Source organism: Amphibalanus amphitrite, unplaced genomic scaffold (assembly GCF_019059575.1).
Source record: "Amphibalanus amphitrite isolate SeventyFive unplaced genomic scaffold, NRLGWU_Aamphi_draft 000837F_arrow, whole genome shotgun sequence".
Classification (NCBI taxonomy): domain Eukaryota; kingdom Metazoa; phylum Arthropoda; class Thecostraca; order Balanomorpha; family Balanidae; genus Amphibalanus; species Amphibalanus amphitrite.
In genome coordinates this window covers 62,144-84,181 of record NW_024882331.1, presented here as the reverse complement: position 1 = coordinate 84,181, position 22,038 = coordinate 62,144, and the positions used below count along the sequence as shown (strand labels likewise).

Below are 22,038 nucleotides of genomic sequence, written 5' to 3'. Positions count from 1 at the left end.
CCCCGAGTGTACCATCATTTCTGTAAGTGACGTCACAGTATCAGTATCAGCCATAAATGACGTCAATAGTCAGTGATACACACATTGTCATTGTGTTTGTTTCTGCATATTCTGCACCTAAATGAAGTCATCAGTCTGAGTTGCCAGCCCCATGTGACATCACAAGCAATTAGTGTGTAATCTGACGTACTCTGTTTCCAGAGTCTGTGTTCGACCAGCTTACTAAGCCTTCAAATGGCAGCAAAATCTACTTGAAGTACTATAACAGCTAGACGACTATCTTCCCTCGTCCGCTCCGGTGCCACCGGCAGTGTCGGAACTCGACAACAGATGGCAGCACCGTGTCCCGTCGGCAGCGCTGTACTGAACAAAATACGCATCTAGACCTTCACACCTATAGCTCGCGCCCCGCTGGGCTATTCAGCCATACGCGCCCTGCTGGGGGGGGGGGCAGATTCTGCCCCCCCCCCCCCTGTCTAACTTCCGAACCGATGGTCGTAGAAAGACGGGGAAAACGGCAATCGAAAGCTCTCAACAAGGCGGATCTAAAGAGCCCAAATTTTTTTGCTTAAGTAGGTCAGAGGTCAGGTCAAGGTCAGGTCAAGGGTACAAAATGTAAGTTTCTACAGTATCGGCCTTGCACCGTAGTTGCCGGAGAATGGACTGAGACTGATTGCCCAAAACGTGTTCTTAGACTACCAAGACAATATTCGTTGCATAAAATGTCATTCAGAGGTCAAGGTCAAGGTCAGATCAGGTCAGGTCAGGTCACCAAAAACAAAACATAGAAAAGGGCATGTGCGACACATGTTTTATGGGTCATTTTACTCATAGAATTCAATAGGCACACTCAATAAGTGATATGGACCACCTCTGCATGAATTTCAGGTCGAGGTCAGGTCAAGGTCAGGTCAAGTGAGGTCAAATTTTGAAGTTGGTTGTTAAGGCCTAAAAAGGTGTCTATCTGATGCAGGTTTTCACGGCGACTCGAATGGTGCTATTTTTGTTTCCGTACGAGGTCTAGAACTTCCAAAAAATTCATTTTTCAATTTTTTTGTCTGTCGTGACGTCATAAAATTTTGAATAACTCCCACATTTTTGAACCGATTCTTCTAAAAATTGGTATATAGGTGCACATAGACTACTTCTCTGACATATATTCCTGTTTTTTCGATACGCTCAAAATTTTGGATTTTATAATAATTTTCCCAAAAAAAGTCAGTTTTTTGAAAAAAATGGGCCAAAATCCAATATTTTAAAAAAACCGAGATAGCTATTTGATAGACAAAATAGAATCACGTATAGCCTTTTTTGTTACGTCTTGATTCCTTTAAAAATGAAGATGTTAGCGGCGTTTGAAATTTTGCCGTTTTTGAGGCGAAAATGGCGAACATGACGTCACAAAAACGTCAATTTCTCAAAAAAAATTCCGGCGGATTTCGCTCAAATTTTCAGGGAACGTGTCAAATTGATGTATGATAAGGTACTGAAAGTTTGACGTCGCTGGCGTAACGCGTTTAGAAGTTATTGGCGAAAAACGAGAGGGGGGCAGATTCTGCCCCCCCCCCCCCCCCAGCGGGGCGCGGGCTAGAAGTACTTTGATCCGCCCCGTCCCATCCGGCCAAGCCCGCGGGTACTTTACCGCCGTGCCAGGCTGGTTTGGGTTGAGTCGCCACCTGAAGGCTTGTTTATTTGAGCACAGGCTGCTACGTGTGTTGACAGTGGGTATGCTTACTGTTTAGTATCCGAGGGTGATCACGCTTCGGGCCACTGTCCAGCCGTCGGCAAACCGTTGTCGCCGTGCCGGCGGTACCGCCGTGGTGACGTCACGTGTGTGTTGTCGTGACGTCACGCTGGCTCACGTCGCTATGTTGTGGTGCAGTTTCAGTTTAGACCAGAGTCGGAGCTAGCTGTGAGGGTGGCCGGTCCCGGCGATATCGGGCCTCGCCCGTCATTGTGTCGGACTGTCGGTGGTCCGGTCGGCTGTGGTTGATTTAGACCAGATATGTCCGGTTCGGTGTCGTTCATGGGATATCAAGGGCTGATGAAGTCAGATCTCCCCGGCTGGGGAAGCATCCCCCAGCTCTCCCCAGGGCCGTGGACGGCACCGTCCCGGCCTGGCCAGGCGGGTCGCCGATGGTGACCACAACAATGTTTCATGCCGGTGTTTTTATGCGTATTATGTAAATAAAACTGTGAAAAAAATAAAAAAGGCTGATGGAGATCGAAATACAGGATTGGTGGCTTAGTAATGGTTCTTTATGAAACTGTGTAGTGTATGCGAGGCACAGGACGGATGTGTTGAATACGCATCTTACCGGGATGGCCCTCGCAAAGGTGTTTTGGGGTTTTCGTTTTTATATGTTATTGTGTAATGTTGGGCTAGGCTGTTTCGGTCTAATAAGACCATTGCACAGCCGGAAGGACGATAGGAATTAGAGGGGAGACATTGGTCTGGGCGGCCACCCTGGTGAGTCGTCAGGGGCTGAGCCCATCCAGTGGACAGCCCCCTAACGGTCGCCGCACCCGACTTCGGCCTGCACCTAGGGGAGCTTCCCCTAGGTGCAGCTTCCCCCTAACTCCCGCAGGGGATGAAGTTACCCGTCCAGCCCGGAACAGGGGGTTGAGGCGTGGAGGAGAAGGATTTGATCATCCTGGAGGTGGAATTGACGGAACTGTAGATATTTTGTAGATATGCTTGTATATATTTTATTTATACACACTGTGGATCTCAATGCCATAGACCAGTATAACGCCTTTTGGGGCGACTAAAGGAGCGAGCGAGAGGGTGGGCCCTGCACGTGCGAAATTGCGAGGCGGTACCTCCAACTGACTTGTGCACGGCACCCTACTAACCGGTCTCTAGCGATGTGCCAAATTTGAGCACAATCGGCCCAGCCGTTCTCGAGATCTGGAAGCGACACCCTGCACGTGCGCACGTGCAAAATGGGTCCCAACTGACTTGTGCACGGCACCCTACTATCCGGTCCCTAGCCATGTACCAAATTTGGGCGCAATCGGTCCAGCCGTTCTCGAGATCTGGAATCGACCCCTGCACGTGCGCACGTGCAGCAGCACCCCAACTGTGGCACATGGATGTGCATTGCCTAGTGGGTGCCTACCTACATGCCAACTTTCAGCGCAATCGGCCCAGTAGTTACCGAGATATTGCAACAATTACAAAAGTGACACCTCTTCGTTTTGCACGTGGCACGTGCATAAGGGGTCACCCATATGCATCGGGAATAGTCCAATACTTGGTAGAAGGAATGAAGCTACGGCCTACAAAAATTACCGCGTGTAAATCGGTCAAGTGGTTGCTGAGATATAAGCGTCGCAGAATCGTGACCACGGCCGGCCGGCCGCTCATACTCAGAAATTTCCGTTATTCTACGTAAGACTCCGCTCGCTTCGCTCGCTCCGTAATCAAGAGTATGTAGAGCAACAGATACAGCCAGAGTTTGGAATATGGTAGCAGGCATATGTCGACAGAAATGGCGAACAAGTAACAAAAAGGTGAAGGTGAAGCTTTAGAAACTTTATTCCATTGCTATCTATGCTCGCGAAATACTCAGCACTCGCCCACACACATCAGTGGCGGATCCAGGATTTTCACTGGGGAGGGGCTGCAGGTCATAATTGGGCGCCACGCCCCGGATGGGCGCCATAGTCGCATCGTATTGGCGCTGAAATATTGGCGCCCAGTGGCCCTGACAAGAGGCGCCCAGGATCAGTATGTACAGTGACACCACACGATTGGAAATATCGGTGCGGAGCGTACTGAAACGACGTTATTCGACTGATTTTTGCATCCTAGTCCTAGTATGCGGCACTCCGATGAGTTGCTAATTGAAAATTGGCGCCACTGCGCCTTCGGCGCAGTGGCGCCAGTTTTCCTTGGGTGGGGGCTGCCAGCCCCCGCAGCCCCCCCCCCTGGATCCGCCACTGACACACATACGTGATGCCTGATGGAGTAAAAGTCTGAAACTGTCCTCAACTTTAACCATTTCGAGGCTTTTCTGATTTTTTTCTTTTTTTTAGTAACCGAACTTGTTTATCGCGGTGCAGGGGCGTCGCCACGGATTTTCGACAGGGGGGACGGATCGGCCGACTAAAAACCCAATTTTAGGTATTGTTACCGTACTTTTTCAGGCCGATGCATTGTCTGTCTAATGGCAATAGACCGAATTCCTACACAGTACATGTTTGAACTGAAGTCAGATTCATTTTGACACTGTTAATGGCAACGCCTCTGGTCAATTCTATCAGGGTATAGGTAATTGTTGATGTATGACACCAGTCGGATAGGTAATGCATACATACCTGCATTGGGGGCTGCTTTACTAATCACTACTCGCAATCTCTTTTTGACTCGAGTATGAATCAGCGGCGTGAAGCTCCGCAAAAAATCAAAACCAATTGGCATAACAGCTCCAAAACACCTTAACCCGCGCCCTGCTGGGGGGGTGTTTGAACACCCCCCCTTGTGGTTTTTCGCAAATATCTCAAAAACGGCGGCGCGGAGCGCCGCCGTTTTTGGTACACCTTATCATACATCAATTCTACACATGTTGTGAAAATTTCAGACCAAGGTCATTCAAGGTCAGGTCACCAGGTCACTTGAAGTGACCTCACCTCATAAAAAGTTTCAATGTCTGTCATAGCTACACCGAGTGACCGATCGCTTTGAAACTTTCAGCGATTGCTAAGAGTAATAGCATGTACAAAATGTATATCTCAGAATTTTGATATCGATGACCTAAGGTCAGGTCAATTTTGCGACCTCCCCATTATAAGTCAATGGGAGAAAATTGAAATGCGCCTCTTTTGGACAAAAGACATTATAAACACTCCCAAACACCGAATTACAAGTGGTTTAGACACACTGAACATGAAAATGGTGTCCGTGACCCTTGTTTGTGCCCTGAGGTCATCTTAGGTCACGAATGGTATCTAACAGTTTTTCGCAAATAACTTTTGATAGAGGCATGCTAGAGCGATGAAAACGCCATATATGTGTTCAGCTAGACGATACGGATCGACTGATATGCAACATGACCCTTTCCGGTCAGGTCATGACCTTGACCTGAGGTCAAATTTTCAAGTTGACCTTTCAAGGTCAAGTTATAGTTCATTCGATGCGTCTTGACGAGATGAACACGATGCCGGTTAAAGTAAGCTCGTACAAGGCTTGAGTCAAAAGTTATTGCAGAAAAACTGTTTCCGAAAAAATCGGCTATTTTTGCAGTTTTTGCCCCCTGGAGGCAAAACCGTTGACGTTAGGTCAAATCTGAGAGAATTACTCAGAAAGAGCGTTAATAGGGCTATCGAATGCACCTTTCCGCGGCGCTGTAGCTCTATTGGTTCCCGAGTTATGCGTTGGCTTCTTGGAAATTTTCGACATTCGACCTGGAAATCGGCGAAATTTTGCCTTCAATGACCTCTGGTGACCTCACCTTTGACCTGACCAAAAAATTGACTGAAGTGATTTCGTCATTATTTTTTACGCTCTTTCGAACGCCGCCTTCCGCGTATCGCTACGTGGCCCAGGAGCCGAGTTACAAGGGGGGGTGTTCAAACACCCCCCCCCCCCCAGCAGGGCGTGGAAATCCAGGACCCCCAGCCGGGCGCGGGTTAATTTTGCAGCCCGTGTAACAAGTTTGATACCAGAACACCTATGTAAGGTCTGGTCACCAAGTCAAGTAGCGCTGCCTAAAAAAAATTGTGGCCCTTTAACCGTATAACTTATTTCCTAGAAGTTTGAAATTTTGTGTAGTGCAACTGGAGGACTGCGGGGTCGGAGCCGGAGCTTGACAGCTCGTCAGCTTGACTTGACAGATCTGGCCAGAGTAGGAGCTGGAGTCACCGAAGTCGCTTGTACTTCGACTCCGAAGTCAGAGTCGACATTCTCTGGTTTGAAGTCGTGCTCTTCACTGGTTAGTCGAAGTATATGAAGCCGTTTTAGCCAGTCGTATACGGCACACGTGGAATTCGTGGATGACGATATAAAAATCAGCAGTTTCCCAAGGACGGGTGGGATAAGACTTAAGAGCTGGAGGTTCTGCTGGCCGTTGTGACTGGTGGACGGTGGTTGTATAGGGGTCAGACCAATAGGTACAGGCCCACACTGAGTTTTAAAACCTCCTGGACCCTCTCATACCACACAGTTCTATCCTTAGGACAGTCAAATCCCTCTCCTCCACGCCTAAACCCATTGTTCCGGACTGGACGGGCAATGTTTTCCCATGCGGGAACGCCCGATAAGAGCACGCCCGTAGCGTAACCGGGTGCGGTGAGTGCTTGGGGGGGGGGGGGGGGGGGGGCTGGTCGGCCTGCCCTCTGGACGGTTTCAGCCCCGGCGATTCACCAGAGTGCTCGCCCAGACCAATGTCTCCCCCTAATTCCTATATCATCCTTCCGGCTCTGAAATGGTCACGTCAGACCGAAAAGACCATAACCCAATAAAACAAATCTCACGCTGTGACGAGTTCCTCTCACACCAGTATCAGGTCCTCTAAAGGCCATGGTAAACCCCTTCGGCTGTCGTTTTGCCTAGCACGGGAGGATGACCGTTTGAGAGTGGGGGGTCTGCTTGAGTATTGTGAATATTCTAAAATGTGTGGCTTAGAACCCCACCCAGAGACTTTGGGACCGAACTTCAGCCCCTGGTGGGTGTACAGTCTGTCTTAAAAGTACCGCGCAAAGTGGCGGTGGATCCATCAAGCCTGACCGAGAAAGGGCCTGTTTTAATTTGAAAGTCACCGACCAATTGACCTAGGGAATGGATAAGGATGTCAGTTGCTTCAGTGACCCAAATTTAGCAGGCCCTTGCTCAGTCAGGCTCGATGGATCCACCGTCACTTTGCGCGGTACTTTTAAGACAGACTGTACAGCCCTCAGCAGACTGCGTGGTGTGGTAGGTATTCTTTTCTGGACAAAACCGATAATAACTCAAAGGCTATGTTATCAGTCGGTCGAAACTCACTGCAAATAGATGCACCATGCTCCACTCCTTCGACTGGGTCCATCACTAAACAAAGTAGGTATACCTACGCCTTGTGTGGCAATAAAATGCACAAGTTTGTTTTGGGGGCAAATATAAACTTTTGGGTTTTGTTGCCAAACTGGATGGAAAATGAATACGATGATAATGCCAATCTAAGGTGCGGAGTCTCGCGCGTCTTGCTATTACGATTTCCGAGCGACCAATAGCATAGTATTCGCGTTATTCTCGGTTTTGTCGAAAAAAGAATACCAACCACGCAGTTTGCAGAGGGCTGTACGTACCTGAGCCGCTGAAGTACCTGAGGTCATATTTGTGTAGGTACGGTCGAACTGACCAGCATCAGTATTCTTTTAAAGGGCCTTATTTCTGTGTACATGGCTCCATTATGAATGAGCGTCGCAAATAGTCATTTTTTAAATATGTTATGCAGATGATTTTTTTTGGAGAGGACGTCCCCCCGGACAGGGGCGCGGGAACTACTTTCCGACTGGGGGGGGGGGGGCACATCATAATAGAGATTAACCTAGGGTACCCCCAAATCTAGTTTTCTCACCGGTTTTAGGCCACTTATTTTTCACCCCTCGGCTTTTTCAACAAAAAAAGAAAACATTTGCAAAAAAAAGTGTGGTATTCCGTCTCAAAGCTGTGGGGGCACCGCCCCCACGGCCCCAGAGTTGGGGGGGGGGGCAAGCTGCCCCCACTGCCCCCCGGCTCCCGCGCCTATGCCCCCGGATTCCTCGACGGGCGGGACGCCTCCCCGTTCCCCCCCCCCGCTTTCGACGCCCATGCCGCCGTGCACGAGCACGAAGTCAGTCGCCACCGACGTGAGGCGACGCGATCCAGCCGCGCCCGGTGTTCGGCGACGTCCTATGACGTCCGCGCAGGGTGGTGACCTGACCTGTTACGTCATCGGTGACCTCAAGGTCAATGAAATTAGGTCTCGTGCGACAGTTTTTTTCCAGAGCTATCAGACGCCGTTTAAATTTTGACAATCGGCCAAGTAGTTTCGGAGGAAGGGGGCTATGAATAGCCCCTCATCCCCCCCCCCGTGGGACGCATTATGAAACTACCCCAGTGGCAAACCAATGAACTATTGAGTTTGAATGCACGACAGATAGGTATGCTTTTACGATCCACTGCGTCAATTTGGGCTGACCGCTTCAGTACACTTGGGGGTTTTCCGTTCAAATCACGACACACATGTTGAGCCAATATCTCCCGGTGACGGGAAGGTCACGACCTGACCGACCCTGAAGGGAGGGGGGGGGGGTCACATGCTGTATATAACGCTAGCTAATGGCTAGCGGAGACACAGACCTCACCCACCAGCCGAACAAACATGTTCAAGGTAAGGTACTGCAACAGTGGCATGTCTTGACGAGGTGGGTACTATCTGCAACCGCAGTTCACGATACAATTACAAGATACCTATGAAATAGGTACGAGAAAATCTGCGAAGCTACATTTTATTTCATTTGACGGATACTGTGTTATATTTCAATGCTTCAATGGCGTGCTAACTCCCAGTAAATGTTTTCAGTTTGTCGTCCTTGCGGTGTGTGTGACCCTGGCCGCTGCCGGAGGCTATGGGGGCGCTCAGAGCCACGCCAACGTCGAAATGTAAGTGAGAGTTTGTCAATTATTCTGGCTAGATTAGATGATAGCTTTATATTCTTCAATACGGCGTCAGCAGCTGTATTTGTTTTGCCTAAATGTGTTGCAAAAGCCATTTCAAATTTCTCATTTTGAAATCGAATCGAATTTTGAAATTCAGTTACTCTGTTACATGTAGTTGTAATAAATATAGCCAAAAATTAATCTTCGGAAACCATATATCTGTGAGCGTGTAAGTACCCTCACAAGTCGTATGCACGCTGAGCACTGATACATTACGTGCGAAATAATGTTTTTTTTTATTATTTTTTTTCAGCTACAACGCGTGGGGAGGTGCTAAATACGGTGTGAAAAATCAGCACGCAGTGAAGGTGTAAGTAACAAGCAGCCCCAAAATTTCAATTAAATCATAAAAAATGTACGGCATAGATCGTTGTCAATTTTCTTGCATTTTTCTTAGGCGGTTTGTAATCATTCTTAGTACCTAAGTGCTTTTATTGTCCATTGCCACTGTCTTCAAAAGCTTCAGTTGGAAAACTCATGTTTGTTGTATGTGTGCATAAATACAAGACAATTAGGCTTATCAAGACTAATCACGACTAGCAGACATAAGAAAGTATATTTTGAAGGTGACACATTGACATCAATGCCAATTCTTTTCTCTTTAGGGGCGGGCACGGCGGTGGAAAGGGTTACGGCGGGGGATACAGCAAATTTGCCGGCGGAAACGCACAGATCTACGCCGAAGGACACGGCTCTGGTGGATCCGGATACGGCGGTGGACACGGTGGATACGGCGGATACGGTGGTGGACATGGTGGATACGGCGGTGGAAACGGTGGTGGATATTCCTACAAGTACAGCGCCGATGTCGGACACGGTGGATCCGGCGGATCCGGCCATGGGGGTGGACACGGTGGATCCGGCTATGGAGGCGGACACGGTGGATCCGGTCACGGATCCGGATACGGGTACTAAGGTGTTTCCCGTCGCTATATGAGCTCGTGTTTGCATGATGCGGTAATGGTTGTCCGTTGTGCTGTCGTGGTTTGAGCTGGGCGTCTATAAATGTTTGTAGGACATAATACACTACGAGTGGAACGCCACGCCGACCTTTGGCTGCCCTCCCCGGGATGTTGGCGATGTAACGATTTTTTGATGCGTCAAACGAAGATGAATAAAATACATCGAAAGCGGTGTATGTTTATAGAGCTTGGAAATGGTTTAAGAGTTGGGAAGGCATATACATATAAAAGAAACAGCGACGAGAGAAAAGCCTAAATAGTTATAATGCAACCACTAACAACCAACTTTGGAATAATTTGAGCATTTTCCAGACACCTATCAACTGAGGAAGTTTTGTAAACGATAGACTGAACCAACCAGAGCAGTATAAAAGGCACCACCGAGATTCGAACTCGGGATCTCCTGTTTACTAGACAGGCGCTTTAACCAACTAAGCCATGGCGCCACATTCTGTTGTTGGTAGCATTCAAATTGTTTCAAAATGGAATTGATTTTGAATTAAGGTCATCACGGGTCAGGATAAAGGTCACGCTACCACACGTCATCGAATGCCAAATTTTCTATTTTTGACAATTTTCAACAAATTGGTGCAATTATGCATGTAACTCGGAAAGAAATACAGATATGAAAATAAAAACAGAATGAAATCCTAAAAGTTTCAACTTCATTTGATGGTAGGTATATAGTAACCCTGGCTGCAGTTGAGACTGGCAACTTTTTGTGGGTCTGGGTGACTCCAGGTGACCTAGTGACCTGACCTGACATGAACTGAGCTTGAACTCTTAGTACAAACTGAGGAAATGATGCTTCAACACAGTCTGAAAATTTCAGCTGTCTGTTTATGAAAGTTTATAAGTTTTTGGTAAAAAAAAAACGAAGGGTAGGGAGGAGGTAAAAACACCCCGCACAACGTGGGCTAAACAAGAACACAAACTTTAACGAACCATTTACCCTTGCCGGAAGGAAGGGTATTTGATTACGGAGCGAGCGAAGCGAGCGTAGTCTTTCCTTAGATTAAAGCCGCGTTCCCACTACGACCGTTCAACATCGTAAAGTAAAATAACGGGAGAAAATCGACAAGATCGGCAAAATCACAGCATGCATTTTTACGATCTCTGCCGGTGGTGGTGGGAACCGGGTATAAGCATTTTACTAACACTAATAAGCATTTTTAGGCAGTGCATAGAGCAGGAAGCCCTTTTTGGGAAGTTTCTTGATATTCAAAGTGAGAGGACAAGCAGCAAGACATGAAAGGTGGTGCATTTTTGCGGATAAAAGCTACATAACTCTAATTATATACATACCTAGATGTAGGCGAGCGCTAAGTGGCGATGAATAACTTAACTTTTCGGCAGGTTTACCGTAGGTCTAGTGCAATTTATTCATTTACCTACCATCAGCGCCTGGAAATATGAATCCTACAAGTAATGTCATGCCACTGCAAATGCAGCGCAAATAACAAACGTTTATTTACATCATCTGACAGTGATACATAGCCGTAGCAGCACTTGCTCTTGTGAAACTAAAGGCAGAGTTTCCGACAATCGTGGCCACCGGCGTCGTCGCTCACTTATGACCTCAAGCGGCCGGCCACTCCTCGTTCAACACACGCAGCTTCCGCCGTCGGATCGTCACTGAGGGCCTCATTCGAGGCTCGAACAATCACAGTGTCTTCTGGATCAAGGCCATCTGGACCGCGCCATGTGATTGGGACGACCACATGCGAAGCATGCGATTGTCATTGGGCTGTCCTTGTTATGCACATCGCATGCGACTCTTGAGTGAATGATCCTCGCTATGTCAGAACAGGAGCGACTTGCACTTCATCTCCCTCTTTTCGTAGCACCGCTCCGGAACTCAGAATCAGGGATACCAAAGCTTGGGATTTGTCCCAAGATCTTGGGATATTGAACCCGACCTTGGGACCTTGGGATTCAACAGCAAACCTTGGGATCTGTCCCGAGCTTACGACTCCCGCTAATTTTAGCACATTTTTTAAATCATTGGAACAAGGAAAAGTATGAATAAAGACCAAACAAAAGAATCAGGAACACATCTAACACAACTTAATTGTTTTTTTTTTTTTTTGTAAACCGTCCTTTTTGGCCGAACACAACCGAGCGTTCTTTCGTTTGGTTTCACTGTACCTTACCAAGCAACCAACGAAGCACGAATAAGTTATCCTTATTTGACGCGTCTTCACTTGGTTTCTCCCGTCTCAGCTCTCAAGTGAGGCTGTTAGCGAAATACCCAGTGGCTTCCGCGTCGATTCCCGACCTGGCCGCGCGACGCCCGACGGATCGGAGGCGGATCCAGCTCAGAGTTTGGGGGGGCAAACCATAAAATTTATCGATTCTTTCCATGCATCGTCCATAGGCGTAATGTTAAAATTATGCCGTTTGGGGGGGAAGGGCAAATGCCCATTTTGCCCCCCCTTGGATCCGCCACTGCGACGGATCATGCTTCAACTCGTATCGTATTGCGGCCGGCGGGCGGCGGCGACGACCTCGACCCGTCTCCAGTTCGGCTCGTCTTTCTGGAGAGTGGAGGGTGCAGGCTCAGAAAGTCAGAAGTCAGAACTCAGTGTCGTCTGTGAGGGAACGTGCAAGGGAGCGACTGCGGCTGTGTCTCTGTACCTATGCCTGCGTGTGTAACTGTGCCGAATGCAAGATATGTTAACGATATTGATTTATTTAGTCAACCAAAGATTTGAAAATACGTCAAATACACTTTGTTTGCTCTATATTTGGTTTCTATAGACCTTGGGATGCACATTGGGCTTTGATCCTGTCGACCTTGGGATATGGAGCTCGATTTTGGGAAATTCGCGCGGCGATCTTGGGATTTAGAAAAATTCCCGTTGGTAACCCTGCTCAGAATCTCGGAGATAAACAAAGTAGCCATCCGATTGCGCGCCAGCTACCAAGAGTTGCATCGTAGATTCAGGTAGACAGGCCTGGGATCTCAAACGTTAGACCAAGCTCTCCTCTGGAAGACCGCTGCATTGTGATGCCACGCCACACTGCAGAGCTGTCAGACAAACGTCGACAGTTGCCACCATCTGCTGTGAACCGTTGTTCTCGAATGCACTCGCTTATCTTCATTGAGCACACGGTGTCAGTTTCCTTGCTGAACTCATTAGTGTTTTTCGTCTGTTCGGTTGAGGATATGTCCTCAGGTGGACCAAATGGTGCCTCGTAAATCCGTTTGCAGGACCCACACCTTATGTTTTTGGTCCACAATGAATTGCCACAATAATTGCCTTCATACAATTCCAGCATCGCCTGACGAGATGGCGTGGTCACATGACGATGGTGACATGAGCTGTGACACTGCTGTAAGCTGAATGCCGGCTCCGTATACTTATACTCGTTTACCTAAATCGCTGAACCTGTGTCGGCAAATTCAGTTGCATTGCAGCCTGCTTCAATTTGCTAAATGTTTTATCGAGGATTGCAATAATAAACTGTTAACCCTCGCACGACCAGGCCATTTCTCATAACATGAACGACCAGGGGGGGGGGGTTGTTACGACCCCCCCTGGCGTTTCGAAACGGAAGGTCGTAGAGCTTAGCGGAAAAAACCAACGGATTGCTCTCAACGAGATCTCGCGATTGGTGGTATATTTTTTGGTCCTAGGTCAACATTTGACCTACTTATGACCGGTCAAAGGTCAAATTTTCCGAAAAAATCAAACTTTTTCAACTTTCCGCGGCGATTGCGGCAAAACGGTGGGAGATATCGACTTGAAACCTTCACTATCGTGTTCCTTGATCAATTCTCTATCGTTTGGTATGTATTTCGTTTCCCTAGCTCTAAAAATGGCGCGTTGGGAGCGCCGGAAGTCGGCAAGGTCAAAGTCGGCGGCAGAAACTCGTAAAATCAAAATTTAAATTTTTGAAATCTGATTGTATTTTTGGATTTGGGAGGTCCATTTGCTCCCTAGAGAAGCTAATATTGCTGCATATTCCCACTGAGGTGACAAGAATTAGCAAAATAGTGGTTCGGGCGCTTTTCAAAAATAGTACCGGACGCTGTTCCTCTTGTGACGTCATAGCTCCGTGACCTGACCTGACCCGGTCAATTTTCTTGCACCACACGATAGCCAATGCTTGCCCCAACATGCATGGGAAGTTTCATCATGATCCATCAAACAATGTGGGTATCACCGGCAGAAAACCTAGGGATTCGGCGCACACGTTTGGTAACTGTCGGCCGGAGGCTGTACCTCTTATGACGTCATAACTCCGTGACCTGACATGACCCGATCATTTTTTTTTCGGCAAAAGATGCGCAAAGGTTGCCCCAGAGGGTATTGAAAATTTGAAACTCTTTGAAATTTTTGAAAATCTTTGAAAATTTGAAAATTGAAACTCTGGGGCAACCTTTGCGCATCTTTTGCCGAAAAAAAATTGATCGGGTCATGTCAGGTCACGGAGTTATGACGTCATAAGAGGTACAGCCTCCGGCCGGATTTTCACAAACTGAGTGCCAACGCCCGAGGTTTCCTGCCGGTGGTACGGACATCGGTTGATGGATCGTGATGAAACTTCCCATGCATGTTGGGGCAAGTATTGGCTATCATATGGTATAAGAAATTTGACCGGGTCAGGTCAGGTCACGGAGCTATGACGTCACAAGAGGAACAGCGTCCGGTACTATTTTTGAAAAGCGCCCGAACCACTATTTTGCTAATTCTTGTCACCTCAATGGGAATATGCAGCAATATTAGCTTCTATAGGGAGCAAATGGACCTCCCAAATCCAAAAATACCATCAGATTTCAAAAATTTAAATTTTGATTTTTCGAATTTCTGCCGCCGACTGTGACCTTGCCGACTTCCGGCGCTCCCAACGCGCCATTTTTAGAGCTAGGGAAACGAAATACATACCAAACGATAGAGAATTGATCAAGGAACACGATAGTGAAGGTTTCAAGTCGATATCTCCCACCGTTTTGCCGCAATCGCCGCCGAAAGTTGAAAAAAGTATATTTTTCCGAAAATTTGACCTTTGACCGGTCAAAAGTAGGTCAAATGTTGACCTAGGACCAAAAAATATACCACCAATCGCGAGATCTCGTTGAGAGCAATCCGTTGGTTTTTTCCGCTAAGCTCTACGACCTTCCGTTTCGAAACGTCAGGGGGGGTCGTAACAACCCCCCCCCCCCCCTGGTCGTTCGTGTTATGAGAAATGACCTGGTCGTGCGAGGGTTAAGAAATCATCGGAACTTGCAGTTTATCGGTTATAGCTTCCCGAAGGTATTCACAGCAACACCACAATGAGTTATATCAACTGCACACATTTTCTCTTCAAAAGTCAGTAGATTGTCGTTATCACAGCTGTGAATGCTTTTCGCTGGCATTGTTGATATATTTTCTTATGCTCGCTTGCTTTTAACACGCTAATAAATTTAAAAGGTTTTCTAATTTTATCATTCATTCAGTTGCATGGGATCTTTTACCACGTCAAGTACCTATAGGTATTCTGAACTTTTTTTACAATAGCTTATGGTGCCGATCCCTCCTTCATCATCGCTCCTCTCAATTGGCTTTGTCCAAGCCGTTTGCCAATGTCTCACGATTCTTGCCCCGTATACCAGATCTAGGGAAGTGTTCAACTTTTTTAGAAAAGTCTCTAGATCAACGATCTCGTCCGTTTGCTCCCGTTCTTGCAATTTACGATGTTGAACGGTCGTAGTGGGAACGCGGCCTAACGGAAATTTCTGAGTATGAGCGGCCGGCCGGCCGTGCGGACGCTTTTGCGAGGCTTATATCTCAGCAACCACTTGACCGATTTACACGCGGTAATTTTTTTAGGGTTGCTTCATTCCTTCTACCAAGTATTGGACCATTCCCGATGCATGTGGGTGGCCCCTTATGCACGTGCCACGTGCAAAACGAAGAGGTGTCAGTTTTGTAATTGTTGCAATATCTCGGTAACTACTTGGCCGATTGCGCTGAAAGTTGGCATGTAGGTAGGCACCCACTAGGCACTGCATCTCCATATGCCAGAGTTGGGGTGCTGCTGCACGTGCGCACGTGCAGGGGTCGTTTCCAGATCTCGAGAACGGCTCGACCGATGGCGCTCAAATTTGGTACACAGTTAGGGACCGGTTAGTAGGGTGCCGTGCACAAGTCACTTGGGACCAATTTTGCACGTGCGCACGTGCAGGGTGCCCCTTCCAGATCTCAAGAACGGCTAGGCCGATTGTGCTCAAATTTGGCACATCGCTAGAGACCGGTTAGCAAGGTGCCGTGCACAAGTCAGTTGGGGGTACCCCCTCGAAATTTTGCACGTGCAAGGCCCACCCTCTCGCTCGCTCCGTTAGTCGCCCCAAAAGGCGTTATATTGATTCAGTTTAGCAAAAGCGCTGCATGCTAGATATTTTCCCGTGAAGCTCAGATTTCAATTGGGATGAAACGGCTTTGGAATGTCTCTACAATCTGTTTAACATTAGCTTGGTCATATCCACAAACTGAAAGAAACATTGATGGCAGTAAGCTTCATTTGTCAAAAAATGAAAACCATTGCAGCGATTGGAAACAAAACTCGATTTCAGCCTTCGCCGCGGTGTTGGCCGATCCAAATATCGGTTTGCCCTCAAGGCCGACGGGGGAGATAAATTCCCACTGGCCATTTTGCCCGTAATTGAGCTAGACCTTCACAGGAAAAAGGAAATACTTTGCGAGATGCAGTGACTGGTACTCGAGGTCAACCGGAGACCTCTGAAGTCCCATGGGGCTGCTTCGGTGTTGGGTGAACTGCTTCTATAAAAAAGTGCAAGGCGGAGCGGCGATTTTGACACAATTTGCCTGACATGATCCGGCGCGAATGATATACTTTTGTTAGGGCCAGGTCAACTTAAAAAGTTTGATTTACATACATCATATATATTTGGTATATCATTGTCAGACTACAGCCTCTCAGGGCACGAAGACGATCGAACGAGGTCATGTGAGGTCATAGCATTTCACTTAGCAACTCTTCATGAGTTCAATGGTGCCTTTTACGACTCGATATCTCGATTTGATCGAAAGCTAAACGAAAACCTCAGGTGACCTAAGTGGCGTTACAATGGAAAAGCTCAGATTCGGACCTTGCAAGGAGTGTATGAAATAACTATTCCATGTTATGGAGGTAGTCTTCGATGAATTTCGGCGGCAAATAGTAGTTCCCATATTTCCCCTGGACTTATACCTAATGGTGATTAGTGAGGTCACGTAACCAACCTGACCTCAGTTAAGATCTGAGTTACAAAATAGCGACACTTTCAAGACCGTGCAGAGGTTCTATTATAACGTTTTAGGCCTGCAGCCCGATATGACCTAAAAGTGCAGTTGGGGACACAGTATTTAGCCTGAATAAAGATAAGTAGGCTGATATTCAGCTTTTTATAAACAGCACGTTCCGAGCAATAATGGGCTGGCGAAAAAAACGTCTGGTAAGATTTGGAAATGACCGCACCCCGTAGGTCGGCGAGGGATGAAGTTTTACAACTTTTATGTCACCTAAAAAATTCGTTAGAAACTGGAATATTAGTCGTTACTCCTTTTCACGACGGCTATCTGGCACATGGTTCACGTTTCGTGCGGAGTTGGTGCTGATTTGGTCAAGTTAAGTTCATCGCGTTTCTTTTTTTTATAAATTTGATCAGCATAGTTGTCAGATTGGGTTCCACAGTCGCCTATTTGCCTGATTTTTTTTTTTTTTAATTACCAGACATTATTTTCCATTAAAAAACCATTCGTGATATGAAGATATTTGTTGTAAAAGAGACTTAGTGCATATTTGGTCCAGGTTGACGCATGCGCCTGATAACTCGTCGTGAAAGCGGCTATTTTTTACCTTTATCTATGTAGGTGAGCACATTAATAAACAACCCCTCACGGTTCGCTTTGTCATTATTGGTGGACCGTGTCAGGACCCTCGGGATTTTCCGTTCAAATCACGACACACGTGTTGAACCAATACCTCCCGGTGACGGGGAGGTCACGACCTGAGCGGCCCCCACCCCCATCGAGGAGGTGGGGTTCCCCAGCGGTGTATAAAACCAGCTGGTGGCCAGGGGAGACACAGACTTCACCCACCAGCCGAGCAAACATGTTCAAGGTAAGACACCATAACACTGGCTTTACAAAGTGGAAGAGATTCGCTGCAGTGTGCATCGTGCCACTGAAGAAACACAGAAAGCTTACCAACATAAGGCTCATGTCGGAGGGACACACTGCACTATTTGATAATTCTTCAGTGACCTATCTTACCTTGTCATTGTTTTCAGTTTGTCGTCCTTGCGGTATGTGTGACCCTGGCCGCTGCCGGAGGCTATGGGGGCGCTCAGAGCCACGCCGACGTCGAAATGTAAGTGAATATTTTCAAATGATTCTGATTAGATGACAAAGTTTGACCTTCTTCTCCTTAGGTATGGTCATTGGCCAGCTCTGGTGAATCAATGTAAAAAAAAAAAACACAGAAAAAATCAAATCTAGGTACTCCCGTCGTGAATGTATAGCAGACTTAATTTTGTGTTGTTTGTAATTAAAATGCTCCTTTGCATGTTGCTTTCAAAATGTAGTCTTGCTAACTTTTCGTCACCGCGTTGGTAGCTTTACTCGTAAATGCAAATTATCCATGGCGTACGAATAGCATGTTTCTTTGATCTTATTTTCAGCTACAACGCCTGGGGAGGTGCTAAATACGGTGTGAAAAACCAACACGCTGTAAACGTGTAAGTAACGAGTAGTTCAAAAATGACACACACATGTACCACATAGCTGGTTACCATTAATCCTATATTTTCTCTTCGTATTGGTCGTTATGATTTTGGGTTATGTATCTATGACTTTGCTGGTAGAGTATAAAAATGTTGCTAGTGGTGTTGTCATAAAGCAAGCAAATTACAAAAAAGCGGGGAAAATGATGATTCATATGCACAAAAGACGTATAGTAGATAAGAGTCAGGGTCAGAATCATAAAAATATAGTTTGACTGTATGCCCGGGCTATATGGTTTGATTGTATAGCATTAGCGCTACACAAATGTTAATCTTTTTCTCCAGAGGCGGGCACGGCGGTGGAAAGGGTTACGGCGGAGGATACAGCAAATTTGCCGGCGGAAACGCACAGATCTACGCCGAAGGACACGGCTCTGGTGGATCCGGACACGGCTCTGGTGGATCCGGATACGGCGGTGGACACGGCGGATACGGCGGTGGACACGGTGGATACGGCGGTGGAAACGGTGGATACGGCGGTGGACACGGCGGATCCGGCGGTGGATATTCCTACAAGTACAGCGCCGATGTCGGACACGGTGGATCCGGCGGATCCGGCTTTGGGGGTGGACACGGCGGATCCGGCTATGGAGGCGGACACGGTGGATCCGGTCACGGATCCGGATACGGCCACTAACTACTAAGGTGTTTCCCGTCGCTATATGAGCTCGTGTTTGCATGATGCGGTAGTGGTTGTCCGTTGTGCTGTCGAGGTTTGAGCTGGGCGTCTATAATGTTTGTAGGACATAATTGATAATACACTACGAGTGGAACGCCGAAATTTGGCTGCCTTCCCCGGGATCGGCGATATAACGATTTTTTGATGCGTCAAACGAAGATGAATAAAATACATCGAAAGCGGTCTATATTTATAGAGCTTGGAAATGGTTTAAGAGTTGGGAAGGCATATACATATAAAAGAAACAGCGACGTGAGAAAAGCCTAAATATAATGCCACCACTAACAACCAACTTTGGAATAATTTGAGCATTTTCCAGACAGGTCTATCAACTGAGGAAGTTTTGTAAACGATAGACTGAACCAACCACTAACCAGAGCAGTATAAAAGGCACCACCGAGATTCGAACTCGGGATCTCCTGTTTACTTGACAGGCGCTTTAACCAACTAAGCCATGGCGCCACAACCTGACTTTAGAAGTATTCAAATTGCTCCAAAATGGAATTGATTTTCAATTAAGGTCATCACGGGTCATATAACTATTCTATTTTTTCTCATACCCATTATCCAGCGTCGTGCTGGTGGTCTGAGTTCTGGTCATGCACGCTGCCCCTACGTGAGTGTGCGAGCATGTTCTTGTTTTCATAATTTATATGAAGAAGGGCAGCGCGGGCAGGGGCAGGATGACCGTCGGGAGCGGCGAGCGCCAGGGAGGTATCCCACAGCTCTCCCCGGCCGGGGAGGTATCCCCAACTCTCCCCTGGGTCGGGGAGGTATCCCTAACTCTCCCCGGGGCCGGGACGACACTAGATTGAGATCACCGTTCCGGTCTGGCCAAACGGACCCAAAAATATCACAAGAATTATCACTGTTCTGTTTGTATTAACCCGCGCCCTGCTGGGGGTCCTGGATTTCCACGCCCTGCTGGGGGGGGGGGGGTGTTTGAACACCCCCCCCCTTCTAACTCGGCTCCTGGGCCACGTAGCGATACGCGGAAGGCGGCGTTCGAAAGAGCGTCAAAAATAATGAGGAAATCACTTCGGTCAATTTTTTGGTCAGGTCAAAGGTCAGGTCACCAGAGGTCATTGAAGGCAAAATTTCGCCGATTTCCAGGTCGAATGTCGAAAATTTCCAAGAAGCCAACTCATAACTCGGGAACCAATAGAACTACAGCGCCGCGGAAAAGCACATTCGATAGCCCTATTAACGCCTTTTCTGAGTAATTTTCTCAGATTTGACCTAACGTCAACGGTTTTACCTGCAGGGGCAAAAACTGCAAAAATAGCCGATTTTTTCGGAAACAGTTTTTCTGCAATAACTTTTGACCCAAGCATTGTACGAGCTTACTTTTACCGGCATCGTGTTCCTCTCGTCAAGACGCATCGAATGAACTATAACTTGACCTTGAAAGGTCAACTTAAAAATTTGACCTCAGGTCAAGGTCATGACCTGACCGGAAAGGGTCATGTTGCATATCAGTCGATCCGTATCGTCGAGCTGAACACATCTAAGGCGTTTTCATCGCTCTAGCATGCCTCTATCAAAAGTTATTTGCGAAAAACTGTTAGATACCATTCGTGACCTAAGATGACCTCAGGGCATAAACAGGGGTCACGGACACCATTTTCATGCTCAGTGTGTCTAAACCACTTGTAATTCAGTGTTTGGGAGTGTTTATAATGTCTTTCGTCCAAAAGAGGCGCATTTCAATTTTCTCCCATTGACTTATAATGGGGAGGTCGCAAAATTGACCTGACCTTAGGTCATCGATATCAAAATTCGGAGATATACATTTTGTACATGCTATTGCTCTTAGCAATCACTGAAAGTTTCAAAGCGATCGGTCACTCGGTGTAGCTATGACAGACATTGAAACATTTTATGAGGTGAGGTCACTTCAAGTGACCTGGTGACCTGACCTTGAATGACCTTGGTCTGAAATTTTCACAACATGTGTAGAATTGATGTGTGATAAGGTGTACCAAAAACGGCGGCGCGGAGCGCCGCCGTTTTTTGAGATATTCGCGAAAAACCACAAGGGGGGGGGGGTGTTCAAACACCCCCCCCCCCCCAGCAGGGCGCGGGTTAACCGGCGCCCTGATGGGGGGCGGCCATTTTGGCCCCCCTGTGGTTTTTCTTTAATAGCGAAAAACGGCGGCGCGCAGCGCCGCCAAATTATGAGTACCTTACCGGGCATCAATTTGACACCTTCACACAAAATTTCAAGTCACAGGTCACCTCAGGTCAGGAGTTATTGAGGTCAAACTGAGGTCATGTTCGAGTAAAAATGAGCAAAAAACATGACATCTTGAAACGCTCACCAGTTCTACAGTTAACAAGCAATTTTAAAGTTCTTTATGTGGTTGTATAGAGAAAACACGGCGCTACAAAACTGCTATCTTAGATTTTCGAAATTCTGGAATTTTGACCCCTAAAAATAAAAAAAAGATTTTTTTTTTAAAGAAAAACTTAACCCGCGCACCGACGGGGGGGGCGGATATCCGCCCCCCCTGAGGTTTTTCGCGAATAGCGGGAAAACCGCGGCGCGTAGCGCCGCGAAATTTGGTATGACTATAACCTTATCAATTTTACACATGGTGTGCAAGTTTGAACCTCCTACCTTTTAACACGCGCAGTGGAAGGGTTGCGAGTACTACGCCCAGTGGAAGGGGGGGCGGATGTCGCCCCCCCTAAGATCTCAGCTCCCACTGGAGCTAGAAAGACGAAATTTGGATGGTAGGTGAGGGCCCAGGGGAACTCTGTTGTGTGTGAATTTCATGACCCTAGGTCAATATCTTCAAGGTCAAATGAGGTCAAAAGTGGTCAAATCTGCCATATTAGCGACTTTTTTGCGTTTACACGCCGATAACTCAAAAAGTTACCGGCCGATTTTCTTTTTTCTTTCACTACACGAAAGAACATACATTTGTGAGTATGTATG

At 47.2% G+C, this 22,038-nt stretch overlaps 1 long non-coding RNA gene and 2 other non-coding genes across 3 annotated transcripts; 1 reads left to right on the top strand and 2 right to left on the bottom strand.

Moving 5' to 3' along the window:
- Positions 1-10,017: 10,017 nt before the first annotated feature.
- Trnat-agu lies at positions 10,018-10,091 on the bottom strand. Its single transcript has one exon. It is a non-coding gene; the product is annotated as a tRNA-Thr (tRNA).
- A 7,828-nt stretch (positions 10,092-17,919) lies between these two features.
- LOC122366895 lies at positions 17,920-18,852 on the top strand. The gene is made up of 3 exons (XR_006253966.1): positions 17,920-18,006; positions 18,317-18,373; positions 18,704-18,852. It is a non-coding gene; the product is annotated as an uncharacterized LOC122366895 (long non-coding RNA).
- Positions 18,853-19,485: 633 nt separating this feature from the next.
- Trnat-agu lies at positions 19,486-19,559 on the bottom strand. The gene has a single exon. It is a non-coding gene; the product is annotated as a tRNA-Thr (tRNA).
- Between the last annotated feature and the right edge of the window lie 2,479 nt (positions 19,560-22,038).